Raw genomic sequence first — 14145 nt, 5'->3', positions numbered from 1 at the left:
AATCTAATTTCATCATCATCTCCTGACCAAGGATAAATGTGTTGTTAGAATTTAGTAAGGTGGAAACAAGGCTAAGAGATGTCCCACCCACCTTCAAGATGTGTGGAAACAATCCTTTCCCTTCCTCTATATATACTACATCATCTTCACTTGAATTAGCAGCATGCAAACTCTATCTCCGCTCCTTCATCCACACGGTTCTAGTACATCGCAATCATTTGATTTGAGTAGTTTACTATAGTAAATAGGCTGAATTCGATCAGCACAAACTTAAGAGAGGATGGATTGCCAGAAAATCGAAATGGGGTTCAGAACATATATGAATAGGAGACACCAGGAATTAAGCAAATGTTTGTCGTGCATGGAGATAAACTTCTTGAGATACTCTTCCATGTCTCGAAATCTGTCTTAGGCGCGCTACACAGCGACTACATGCCCGGTGGTCAATAGCTCCATTTTGCTTAAGTCGTCGTCTCAACAAGCCATGGCATAACTTGGAGCCCTCCATTTTGTTTCCTCTCGTAATTTGTATCTCAGCTTCAACCTTACGTAACTCGTTTGGTGCAAGGCAAGTACACTATGACAAATAAACTTTAACCCGCAGTCTTGACATTGACAATATTCGTACTTGCTATTATGCTCCTAACTTTTTTTTTGTTTAGTTGTTTGGTGCCAAATCATTTGGAGCAAGAAGAGGGGTTGGTACTCCTGCCTTCGGATAGGTTTGCAGCATGGATCCATGGCGACAAAAAGAAATTTTGGCAGCGTTGCAAGGCTGACCAAATGGAGGGACACGACGGAGTGCCGGTAGAGTAGTGACAAGGCGAATGGCGAGAAACGGCAACAGCAGGTTCGACACGATCATGGCACACTGATCGATCGAGCGGTCCATTTATACAGGGTGTGTGTCTGATTGCATCAATTTCGTCATTCTATCTCATACTTGTGTGCGTGACTCGGATAAGGCATGCCACACCTACCTATAGATACTCGTCTCATTCTCAGAGAGAGAGAGGGGGGGGGGGCATCTCTGTACCTCATGTTGTTCCCATGAAGGAGGAGGTGAAGCCCATTTTCAGTTTGGCTAAGAAGGCGAGGCCAAAATGTCTAGCTTCAAGTGATGTTGTGTTGCATATGGGACATCCAATGGTTAAATTTCACTCCCTCCATTTCTAAATATAAGTTTTTCTATGGATTTCAATATGGACTACATACGGAGCAAAATGAGTGAATATACACTCTAAACTATGTCTATATACATCGGTATATAGTCCATATTGAAATCTCTAGAAAGACTTATATTTAGGAGCGGGGGAGTATATGTCTGAGTATGTGCATGTTGCCCAAAAGAATAAGTATGTACACCATGTATTTCGGCATGCGCTCCTAGTTTGGGCCGAACCCCTTTGGGTCGGTTAGTATCTAGTCTGAGTCGGACCAGAGTTGGAATTCTGGTCCATGCTTATGTTAGTTCCCTGGCTGCCCATCACCTATATGTAAGCATAGGGGTGCACCCAGGTTAGAGGAGGTCGGATTTTAGATTGAGTATGAACATTGTGTTCGCATGGCGAATCATCCCTTCGGGGACGGCACATCTAGTTATCAAATAATGTGATGATTGTGTGAAGGTTCTTTTTTTGTGGACTCAATACTTGTATTACTCAACCACTGGATCATTACAATCTTCTGCTACTAACTACAACACCTGGACTTGACCCAAATTAATCCAAGTCATGGCCCTTCCTTGTATTCTACCAAACATAACAAGACTACATTGGCCTTATTCTGCAACCGCGAGACATGAGTAATACAAAATTGATGAAGACTAAGAAGGTATCTAATCTCATTCACTAGAGAAGCATATGTTGAACGGTCCACACCCCCACATGTGATCATGGACACCACCGTAGCAAAATCCACCTCGATGACAATAGGCAGTTCCGAGCGCTGAATAGATGATGAAAGTCCTTCCATACAAGAACAAAGCTCTGCTTCCAACGCATCTCGACAAGAAAATAAAGCTCTGCAAGCTGAAAAAATAATCTCTCCCAAGGAGTTCCTCCAGATCATCCCTGCTCCCGCTTCCTCACTCGAAACAAAGGACCCATCTGTGCTAAGTTTTACCTAGACATGCGCCGGTTTCTCCCACCTTCGTTGTAGAACAACTTCGCTTGCGGGGGGGGGGGGGGGGGAGCATGATCCAAGGAAATAATAGCCTTTCTTTCACATGATCCATATGCGTGTTGGTTTTAACTGCTACCGGAGACCCCAAATAACTCTGTAAGAATCTAATTGACACTTCCATTGGAGGGGCAGGGTTAGAATCAACTAGCTCATTCCTAACATACCAAGTCCGCCTGTGACCATCAGCATCACGCATCGCTCAAGTTCAGACATATGCACCAAAGCTTGTAATGGCCATTCATTTCCATCATGAACAAGCGACTCAAGTTTAGGAAGCCTCCATATCTTAGCCATAGACCGATATAAGTCTCGACCATACTGACATCTAACAAAAGGATGGAAATTGTCCTCTGTATCCAGACCGCAAAGGCGCAAACTGGGCACCTGCTTGTTGGTTCTAAGCCAATTTTGTGTTTATTCTTCCATGTTGGTAAACCATCTGAGCCACTCTCCAAGCAAAATTCGCAACTGTAGGCGGGGCACCACAGTTCCAAATAAATTTCTAACAGTTTCTTCCCCCATTTGTGGATGTGCTGGATGATACCGCATTCCCTCTATGCAGCTCATCAAATGCCAGGTGATACGCGCTCTTGACTGTGAAATTCCCCATCTTCTTTGGCCCCCATGCAATAACATCATCACCAAGCCTTGGGGAATCTCTAATTTTTAGGATTTGTTTGACATCCACAGCGATTGTGTAAGTAGTTCAATATTCCATGAACCATTCGCATTCAGTAAGTCAGCAATGAAGCGGATACGGCACCGACCTTGCCTTGTAATGGGCTTATACAAAAACGGCCGAGGGATCCAGTTGTCACACCAAACTCTTATGATTTTACCATTGCCTACTCTCCATAGTAGACTCTTCTTTAGCAGGTCCAGGCTGTGGCTGATAGCCTGCCAAGAGGATGGCGCATTGCCCATAAAAACAGTATCCTCAAGTTTTCCTTGTGAGTAGTATCTCGCCTTAAGAACCTGAGAACACAAACTGTCGGGCCTTGAAATTAATCTCCATGCCTGGCGAGCTAGTAGGGCATGGTTAAACAGCCGAAAGTCCTGGAAACCAGCACCACCCCTATCCTTGGGCTGCATAAGGTGATCCCAACCTCTCTAATGAACTTTCCTCTTCCCATCTGTCGATCACCAACAAAAATTCCTTACCATCCTCGTGAGGTCATCACATACCGAGTAGGGTAGCTTGAAAACACCCATTATATAGGTTGGTAATGCTTGAGCCACTGACTTAATAAGAGTCTCTCTGCTGGGCTGCGCTAAATGACCATCACCCCACTGAACAAGTCGCTTCGTAAGGCTTGTTTGAAGATTCTGAAACTTGTCGTTTGACATGCGGCCATCCGGAGTAGGAAGGCCCAAGTAGTTCTCCTCAAAGACCAGGCTAGTAACACACAAAGTTTCCCTGACCTTGCCTTGTATAGCTACAGGGCAAACTTCACTGAAGAACATAGAGCACTTGTTATAGTTGAGACTCTGGCCAGTTGCTGATCCATATTAATCCAAAGCTACCTTCACCCTCTCTGCATGTGCTCTAGACGCCTCAAAAAACAACAATGTATCATTAGCAAACAATAAATGTGATATTCCTGGAGCCCTTTGACAAACCCTAACTTGAGTAATATCACCATTTTGCACTTTACTTCTCAATATAGCTGAAAATCCATCCACCACAAACAAAAATAAGAATGGTGAAAGTGGGTCACCTTGCTGAAGCCCTCGCGACGATGCAATTGAACCCAAGAGAGTTCCATTTGATTTAACAGAATACCTCACCGATGTGACACACGCCATTATCCAGTCAATCCATCGTTGAGAGTAACCCACCATTTGCATCACTTGCTTCAAGAAAACCCAGACCACTCTATCATAATCTTTAGACAGATCTAGCTTATATTCACAGAAACTTTTTGTCGGATCTTTCTCTTGTTTAATGTGATGGATACACTCAAGGGTAACAAGGGCATTATCAGTGACCATCCTTCCAAGAATAAAAGTGCTTTGTTCAATAGAAATTAAATCATCCAATAGCGGCCGCAACCGATTCACAAGGCACTTTGAGATAACCTTATATATCACATTACAAAGGCTAATAGGCCTATATTCAGACAACTTTGTGGGGTTAGTAATTTTTGGAATCGGAACAATTGTAGTAGAGTTGACTCCCTCTGGCATAACACATGTATGGAAGAAATTTTTGACTGCAGTTATCACACTTTCCTTTAATGTACCCCAATTCCGCTGAAAAAACTGAGCAGGAAATCCATTCGGACCCGGCGCCTTCAAGGGGCCAATTTGGAACATGGCATCTAATATCTCTATATCAGTGAAGGGAGCACATGGCATGTCATTATCCTCCGCTGACACCAAGATCTCTAGAAGATCAACCATGGGAGACGCATCAAGTGAACCATTAACAGAGAAAATATCATAAAAATATTCATTCACAAGTAACCCCATGGTAGCAAAGTACGGTGCACTACACAAATGCTATCGGTAAACTCCCGATCTTATTCTTACTTGCCCTCCAGACAGCCTTGATGTGGAAATTTTTTGTGTTCCGATCACCATCCTTAAGCCATGATATTTGTAATCTTTGCAACCACAACATTTCTTCTTGATACAATAGCTCATTCATTTTGTCCGTTACTCTTCTTATGTCCTCTGTATCTGCATTCATACTCATGATCTCTTCCAACTGAGAACGGGACTTAGCAAGCTCCCTTGTCACATTGCCAAATTTTCTGCTCCATGTACCCAGCATACCCATAGTTTTTGTTAGTGCATCTCTCAACTGCGTGATAACCCATAAGTATAGGGGATGGCAACAGTTTTTGAGGGTGGAGTATTCAACCCAAATTTATTGATTTGACACAAGGGGAGCCAAAGAATATTTGCAAGTATTAGCAGTTGAGTTGTCAATCCAAGCACACCCGGAGAAGTAAATATCTGCAGTAGAGTGATCAGTAGGACAGTAGTATGATAGTTTGATAGCAACGGTAACAATAGCAATACTAACGGTAGCAGTAACAGTAGCAGTAGCAGTTTTATAGGGATTGTAATAGCAGCAGCAACAGCAATAGTAACTTAGTAAGAAAATAGTAGGCATTGCATCGGTGGTGGATAATTGTGTTGGATAACATTCATCATGTAATAATTATAACCTAGGGCGACATAGAACTACCTCCAATTCATCAATGTAATGTAGGCATGTATTCCATATATAGTCATACGTGCTTATAGTAAGAACTTCCATGACATATTTTGTTCTACCCTCTTGTGGCTGCGGGGTCCATAACGAAATCTAAGGGATATTAAGGTCTCCTTTCAATAGAGAACCCGAATAAAGCATTAGCACATAGTGAATACATAAACTTCTCAAACTACGGTAATCACCGGAAAGAATCTCAATTATTGTCACCTTGGGGTATGCGGATCATAACACGTAATAGGTGCATATAACTTGCAATAGGATCAAGAACACAAATATATTCGTGAAAACATAAAGGGTTCAGATCTAAAATCATTGCACTCGGGCCCTAGTGATAAGCATTAAGCTTAGCAAAGTCATAGCAACATCAATCTCAGAACATAGTGGATACTAGGGATCAAGCCCTAACAAAACTAACTTGATTACATGATAAATATCATCCAACTCATCACCGTTCGGCAAGCCTACGAATTAATTACTCACTCCTGGTGTTGGGCATCATGAAATTGGTGATGGAGGATGGTTGATGATGACGACGGCGTTGAATCCCCCTCTTCGGAGACCAGAACAGACTCCAGATCAGCCCTCCCGGTGAAGAACAGGAGGTGGCGGGGGCTCCTTATTGTAAAACGCGATGTTTCTTTCTCTCTGATTTTTTTGGCCAAATAGGTATATATCGAGTTTGAGTTAGGGTTGCAGGAGGTGCCAGGGGCTCACAAACCTGTCCGGCATGCCCTGGGGGGTGGCGCGCCCTCTGGGCTTGTGGCGCCCTGGTGGCCCCCCTCTGGTATTTCTCTTCGCCGGTATTTGATGCGGCTTGAAGCTACGTCGGTATTTCCCCAAAGAGGAAGGGATGATGCAGCACAACGGCGGTAGGTATTTTCCTCAGTGATGAAACTAAGGTTATCGAACCATTAGGAGAATCAAGCAACACTACGTAAACAGCACCTGCACACAAATAACATATACTCGCAACCCGACGTGTTAAAGGGGGTTGTCAATCCCTTTTGGGCAACGGCGCCAGAGATAGGCAAACGGACGTGAGAGAGTTGTAAATATTGATAGATCGAACACCAAATAAAATAAATTGCAGCAAGGTATTTTTTGTGTTTTTGATTTAATAGATCTGAAAATAAAGGCAAAGGAAAAGTAGATCGCAAAGGCAAATAATATGAGAAAGAGACCTGGGGCCGTAGGTTTCACTAGTGGTTTTTCTCGAGAAAAATAGTAAACGATGGATAAACAAATTACTGTTGGGCAAATGATAGAACTTTAAATAATCATGACGATCTCCAGGCAATGATCGTTACATATGCATCACGTCCAAGATTAATAGACCGACTCCTGCCTGCATCTACTATTATTACTCCACACATCGACCGCCATCCAGCATCTATCTATCTATCTATCTATCTATCTATCTATCTATACCTCTATATACCTATACTAATTTGTGACTCCCTAAAAATTCCAACAATAATTAGAATTTATGAGCCGTTAATCTGGTGGGACCAAATTGTTACGGTGTAGATCTACTCATGAGATTTTTAATTGGATTGTATAATTTATAGCAAAAAAAAAACAATTGAAAGGTCCACGAACCTTTATGTTGTAACGAGAATAAAATCCTAACCAGGTACGTATCCTCCTGTCTTATCGCATGCAAATACTAATTCCATCAGCCCTCCGTCTCCTTAATTCTCTCTCTCTCTCCCCGGAAACATACGATCCCTTATCTCTCTGTTATCTCTCTTCCACGTTTTTTTTAGGAAAGGAGGACGACCCCCGGCCTCTATATCTGGACGATGTATACGGTCATTTTATTAATTACTGACACAAGACCTTATAGAGTCATACAACAATAAGCCTAAAGCCACCAAACTAAGCAACATCTGTCGCTATCCCTATTCAGTTGATGTAGGGCGCTGAAAGTCTTGGCCTAATACCAAACAGACCTCGCAGCCAAACCTAACATCTAAGAGTTGAGGTCCCAACCAGGACGCCTGCCGGGTATGGGCACACATCAGTCTGGCATGCTTCTCAACCAGGACGCCTGCCGGGTATGAGGCCGCCGCAGCCACCTGCCACCAATCCATCTTCAGAGCTGTACTGCTGCATCAACCTTGCCCGGTCTAACTGCCGCCGACGCCACCACGACGCCAGGCAGCGTCACCCTCCTACGTGAGTCCTCCGCTCATCAGGCGCCGAGTCTCCACTGCGCCACACCGCCGAGATCCGCCGTTATCAATGGAGCAGAGGAAACACCGCTCCTCCTCTTGTCCCCTCCAACCAGCACTTGCTCCAAAGCGATGCCCCCATGAGGGAGAACGATACCGAAGGCACCGTCATCGTCCGATCCGGTATACCCAGTGTTGGAAATATGCCCTAGAGGCAATAATAAATAGGTTATTATTATATTTCCTTGTTCATGATAATCGTTTATTATCCATGCTAGAATTGTATTGATAGGAAACTCAGATACATGTGTGGATACATAGACAACACCATGTCCCTAGTAAGCCTCTAGGAGACTAGCTCGTTGATCAAAAGATGGTTACGGTTTCCTGACCATGGACATTGGATGTCGTTGATAACGGGATCACATCATTAGGAGAATGATTTGATGGACAAGACCCAATCCTAAGCCTAGCACAAGATCGTGTAGTTCGTTTGCTCAGAGCTTTTCTAATGTCAAGTATCACTTCCTTAGACCATGAGATTGTGCAACTCCCGGATACCGTAGGAATGCTTTGGGTGTACCAAACGTCACAACGTAACTGGGTGGCTATAAAGGTGCACTACGGGTATCTCCGAAAGTGTCTGTTGGGTTGGCACGAATCGAGACTGGGATTTGTCACTCCGTGTAAACGGAGAGGTATCTCTGGGCCCACTCGGTAGGACATCATCATAATGTGCACAGTGTGACCAAGGAGTTGATCACGGGATGATGTGAGTTACGGAACGAGTAAAGAGACTTGCCGGTAACGAGATTGAACAAGGTATAGGGATACCGACGATCGAATCTCGGGCAAGTAACATACCGTTAGACAAAGGGAATTGAATACGGGATTGATTGAATCCCCGACATCGTGGTTCATCCGATGAGATCATCGTGGAACATGTGGGAGCCAACATGGGTATCCAGATCCCGCTGTTGGTTATTGACCGGAGAACGTCTCGGTCATGTCTGCATGGTTCCCGAACCCGTAGGGTCTACACGCTTAAGGTTCGATGACGCTAGGGTTATAGGGAAAGCATGTACGTGGTTACCGAATGTTGTTCGGAGTCCCGGATGAGATCCCGGACGTCACGAGGAGTTCCGGAATGGTCCGGAGGTAAAGATTTATATATGGGAAGTCCTGTTTTGGTCACCGGAAAAGTTTCGGGTGAAATCGGTAATGTACCGGGACCACCGGGAGGGTCCCGGGGGTCCACCAAGTGGGGCCACCAGCCCCAGAAGGCTGCGTGGGCCAAGTGTGGGAGGGGACCAGCCCCAGGTGGGCTGGTGCGCCCCCCCACCAAGGCCCAAGGCGCATGGGAGAGTGGGAGGGGGCAAACCCTAGGTCCAGATGGGCCTTAGGGCCCATCTAGTGGGGCGCCTCCCCCTCTCCTCCCCTTGGCCGCCCCCCTTGATGGGATCTAGGGCTGGCCGCCTCCTCTTGGGGGTGGAAACCCTAAGGGGGGCGCAGCCCCCTTCCCCCCTATATATACTTGAGGTTTGGGCTGCCATACACACACGAGAAAGTCTCCTTTTGGTGATGCCCTACCCCTCTCCCTCCTCCTCCTCTCCCGCGGTGCTTGGCGAAGCCCTGCGGGATTGCCACGCTCCTCCACCACCACCATGCCGTCGTGTTGCTGCTGGATGGAGTCTTCCCCAACCTCTCCCTCTCTCCTTGCTGGATCAAGGCGTGGGAGACGTCACCGGGCTGCACGTGTGTTGAACGCGGAGGCACCGTTCTTTCGGTGCTTAGATCGGAATCAACCGCGATCTGAATCGCTACGAGTACGACTCCCTCATCCGCGTTCTTGCAACGCTTCCGCATCGCGATCTACAAGGGTATGTAGATTCACTCCCCTTCCCCTCGTTGCTAGATTACTCCATAGATTGATCTTGGTGATGCGTAGAAAATTTTGAATTTCTGCTACGTTCCCCAACACCCAGATCTAGGGTTTCCCCCGGAACTTCCCGATCAGGTTGATGTGACCTGCAACGACGATGCCTCCAGAAGGGAACGATGTCTGAGACGCCGCCATCGTCCGCCAAGACCGCAGTCAGGCGCGATTTTCACCGGAAGCCACGCCTTCCCGACCTCGTGGCTGGCTGGAACCGAGCGGAACCTCGCCACGAAGACGTATGTCGCCGTCGGTACTCCGGCGGAGATCCGGCATCTCCTCACCGGTCCCTTCACGCGCCGCCGGTCGGCAGAAGGCCTCCCCGCGACGGATCCAAATGGGGCGTTGGATCCGCAGTGACCGCCATCACCATCACGACCAGGACAGCCCACCCTGCCGGATGGGGCGCTGCCACCGCCACCGTCCATGCAGGGCCGCCGCTCCGCTGGCGATGGTGCTCCGGCCCCCGCCGCACAACCCGGATTCGCCGTCCTAGCCGCCGCCGTTGGATCGCACGAGAGGAGCCGCCCCCGCCACCTCAGATGGGATCCGCCGCATCCACCCGCCCAGAAACCTTCGGCACCGGGCCCGCCGCCACCGCGGCCCACGCCGGCGGCAGCGGCGGCAGGAAGGGGCGGCAAGAAGGTGCTGGCCGCGCTAGGGTTTCGGGGCCCCTGGCGCCGCCCGGGGGAGGCGACGCGAGGGGGTGGATAGGATAGCACGAGGGGGAGGCGACGCGAGGGGGTGAGGGCACGTAACCTCCTCCTCCTCCTCCTCCTCCTTCTCTCTCTCTCTCTCTCTCTCCCCGTATCTTTCTCTCCACCAACCCTTTCTCTCTCCATCATCTCTCTCCAACCTGAAGCACTCGAGTTGATCACATCTTAAGGCCTCAAATTTTAGTTCCTCATCTTGATCGGGTTCACCTTGAAAAGGAAAGAAAAAACTCATCTTAAAAACATCAGGACCTTAACTCTCATCGATACGCGGTATGGCGACGCAAGATGGATAGTGACCCTCGAACTTCATGTTCCCTATCAGGTCTCAGCATGAACGGTGTGCATCGAGGCCCAGCTCTACCCCCAGCCTACATGGAGATCCCACGGTATACGCTGCAGAGTTTTCTTGCCTGCCCCTCCACTCCACTCCGACACAAATCATGCTGATGTCAGGTGAACATGCTCTCCTCTTAAAAGTCAAATTATATGCTGCTTTGATCTAGAACATCTGACAGACTAGGAATACATAGATGGCTACTTATAGGTTCTACCATACATGGATGCATTGATCTGATCCTCCTGTAGGTTCTAAACCGTTGAATTGCACCAAGATCTGATGTGGTGTATCCCTTTGTTGGAGGCCTCCGATCCAATCTCCGCATCCAAGTCAAACACGTCTGCCATCATGAAAAATAAGTGTTCCAAATTTCGACTCTTCTGTCCTGGTGGCATAACCCGACCTCGCCGATGCAACAAGCGAAGTTCTTTCTAGAGATCACGCACCTATGGAAGCTAATTTGACTACTTCTTGCACAGACTGGATGCGGGAAAATAGGCAAGTACCTGACAGCTGGCTTACTGATTCGCGTAGAGTGCATGCACATACACAGAACGTTATTTGTCTTTGGCCATAGATTGATTCTGGCATTATGTATTTTGGCATGTGTTATTGCAGGTTGATTAATTCGTTTTTGACCAGATAGCAGCTAACATGACTACTTTTTGAACTGACCGGATGCGGGAAAATAGGCAAGTACATGGCAGGTAGCTTATTGATTCACGTACAATGGATGCACATACACATAACGTTATTTGTCTTTGGCCATCGATTGATTCTGGCATTATGTATTTTGGTGTGTGTTTTTGCAGGTTGATTAATTCGTTTTTGACAAGATAGGTTTATACTTGGAGATCGATTCACGCAACATAACAGCAGGGAACAAATGGAGCCAGTTTTTGCAGATATCTTTCACCGGAAAGTACGTCGCAGCTCGACGCATCATCTTAGATAATGAAAAGACCAGTCCAGACCAATACGTGAGTTATTTTCTAAGCATTCAATGGAGCAGTATTCGCATTTGGGGACATCCTGGGGCAAAGGCTCCTGCACTTTAAGTAAACAGCACAAGTGCTCCATGCAGCTCTTCTCCATTTGTACCCAAGTGTGTCCTACCTTCTCCATGTTTGCTTAAGTTTTTCTTACTGACTTCTTAAGGTTCATAAATTATACCCGGTTGTGGTTACGGTAGTCGTTTTGCTTGTTAGAAGGTTGGAATAGGCCTTTCTTTCATCAATGATCTGGATTGATTATGTTCAATCTTACTAACAAAAAGACTATTCCCCTTTTGGTGACATGGAAGAAAACTGAGAGTGTCGTGTGTCAAGTGAGAGAGGCAAACGATGTGGCTCTTTATCATGTTGTGACTGTCGCACCCATATAAAAAAGTTTAAGTTCAGGTATTTTGTTTTTTCCTGATTTATACTTGAATCCAACCAAACTTTAGCATTGGATTCGGATTACGAAGCATCTTCTGTTCAATTATTTTCTAGCGATTCTGTATCATTTTTCACTCCTGTACATGTGTCCACGGTATATTTTGATAATATCACATTATTAGTTAGTATTCTATTCTGCACAGACACATATATGTTAGTATTATGTATAGGTACAAACTTAAGCTAGAGGAGATGTGTGACCGGAATGGAACATCAACTTGCACCATGCTTGAGTCATAAGGAAGAAATTTGATAAGCAATCTCAAGATTCTTGATAGATACAAATAATTATGTTATGAACGAGAAAAAAAAAAGATTCCAGCAATAATGTGGATAGAGATCGATATATCATAGGAAGCCATGTGGGGCCTTTTGTGAATATTAATAATTGCCGCCAATGAGAGGATTTAGTTAATAAAAACTATCATATACATATTATGATTCCCGCAAAAAAATGAATTATAATGTATGTTCAACATTGCTCAAATATAGCATTCTCATGCTAGCCCGTGCGAATGCACGGGTAGACGACTAGTGCATCTAGTGTATTAAGTTCATGGGGAAACGGAGTAATGCAATAAGAATGATGACATGATGTAGACAAGATCTATCTATGTAGAGATAGACCCCATCGTTTTATCCTTAGTAGCAACGATACATATGTGTCGGTTCCCCTTCTGTCACTGGGATCAAGCACCGTAAGATTGAACCCACTACAAAGCACCTCTTCCCATTGCAAGATAGATAGATCAAGTTGGCCAAACAAAACCCAAATATCGGAGAATAAATACGAGGCTATAAGCAATCATGCATATAAGAGATCAAAGAAGACTCAAATAACTTTCATGGATATAAAAAGATAGATCTGATCATAAACTCAAAGTTCATCCGATCCCAACAAACACACCGCAAAAAGAGTTACATCATATGGATCTTCAAGAGACCATTGTATTGAGAATTCAGCGAGAGAGAGAGGAAGCCATCTAGCTACTAACCACGGACCTGAAGGTCTACAAAGAACTACTCACGCATCATCGGAGGCACCAATGGAAGTTGTGAACCCCTCCGTGATGGTGTCTAGATTGGATCTGGTGGTTCTGGACTCTGCGGCGGCTGGAATTGATTTTCGTCGACTCCCCTAGGGTTTCTGGAATATTGGGGTATTTATAGAGCAAAGAGGCGGTCCGGGGGGCACCCGAGGTGGGCACAACCCACCAGGGCGCACCTGGGCCTCCTGGCGCGCCCTGGTGGGTTGTGCTCCCCTCGGAGCACCCACAGGCGCTGTCTTGGCCCATTGGGTGTCTTCTGGTCCATAAAAGAATCTCCGTGACGTTTCGTTGCATTTGGACTCCGTTTGGTATTGATTTCCTGTGATGTAAAAACATGCAGAAAACAGCAACTGTCACTTGGCACTATGTCAATAGGTTAGTACCAAAAAATGATGTAAAATGACTATAAAATGATTATAAAACATCCAAGATTGATAATATAACAGCATGAAATAATCAAAAATTATAGATACGTTGGAGACATATCAGCATCCCCAAGCTTAACTCCTGCTCGTCCTCGAGTAGGTAAGTGATAAAAACAGAATTTTTGATGTGGATGTTGCCTAACATGTCATCTCATATTCTTTTCTTTATAGCATGGACATTTGGACTTTTATATTGTTCAAAGCAATAGTCTAGTTTTGACATGATAACTTAAATACTCAAGCATACCAACAAGCAACCATGTCTTTCAAAATATCAACACTAAAATAAGATATCCCTAGCCCATCATGCTCAATCATTGATCCATTCATGAAACACACTCGCATATTAACTACACCCAATGCTCAAGTACGATCATAGTGCCTCCTAGTTGGTGCTTTTATAAGAGAAGATGGAGAATCAAATTCAAAAAATAAAAATTGCATAAAGTAAAAGAAAGGCCCTTCGCGGAGGGAAGTAGGGATTTTTAGAGGTGCTAGAGCTCAAATAGAAAATTGAGAGATAAAAACATTTTGGAAGGTGTGCCTTTCCCACCAACGAAAACGACTTAGAGTTCCCAACACTTTCCATGCTAGATATATCATAGGCAGTTCCCGAACAGAAATTAAAGTTTATTCCTTTTTCAACCATACTTTCACTT

The sequence above is a fragment of the Triticum aestivum genome, chromosome 7D, assembly GCF_018294505.1.
Source record: "Triticum aestivum cultivar Chinese Spring chromosome 7D, IWGSC CS RefSeq v2.1, whole genome shotgun sequence".
Lineage (NCBI taxonomy): Eukaryota > Viridiplantae > Streptophyta > Magnoliopsida > Poales > Poaceae > Triticum > Triticum aestivum.
This window is presented reverse-complemented; position numbering follows the sequence as displayed.